This window comes from Poecilia reticulata, linkage group LG4 (assembly GCF_000633615.1).
Source record: "Poecilia reticulata strain Guanapo linkage group LG4, Guppy_female_1.0+MT, whole genome shotgun sequence".
Lineage (NCBI taxonomy): Eukaryota > Metazoa > Chordata > Actinopteri > Cyprinodontiformes > Poeciliidae > Poecilia > Poecilia reticulata.
In genome coordinates, this window is record NC_024334.1 from 2,976,115 (window position 1) to 2,976,698 (window position 584).

Here is a 584-nt window from a genome sequence, read left to right on the forward strand (position 1 = left end):
AGCGCAAACTGTGAATTATTAGTGGAAAAGAACAAATGAAATCGTTTTCTTCAGTTTGCGTTAATGACACATTGAGTTTCTCAGCTTTTTAAAGCTCGCTGAGTTTCTCTTCAGGTGTCACCAACACGTTGTTTCAGCTTTGAAAAATACATCAAGCGCTCCACGTGTTCAAAAAGCCTTTTTCCATCACATCAAAGCTGCAGAGCTGATACAGGGAGAGAAATGATTAATTTTACGGGGCCTCGGGGCCTGCAGGGCCCCAGCGTTCATGGGAATAAAACGTAACAAAAAAGAAAAAACAGGAGGGAGTTTAACGCGTCCACTGCGACCTTTTAGAAACAAATTGTTTATCAGCGGCCTTCTCGGCTATTACAAGCAATTCAGCTGTTCGGATCAATAATTAATGGGCCAAGCAACGATCCCCTGACCTCTTCAAAGTCCGCCTGAGAGACTGAGGAGGAGACGGATAAATACCGAGTGGCCTCTTCAAATATTCATCTGCCGCTCCCCCAGGGACCAAGCCTGCAAAGACACAACGGCCCTAATCTACCTCACACACACACACACACACACACACACACACA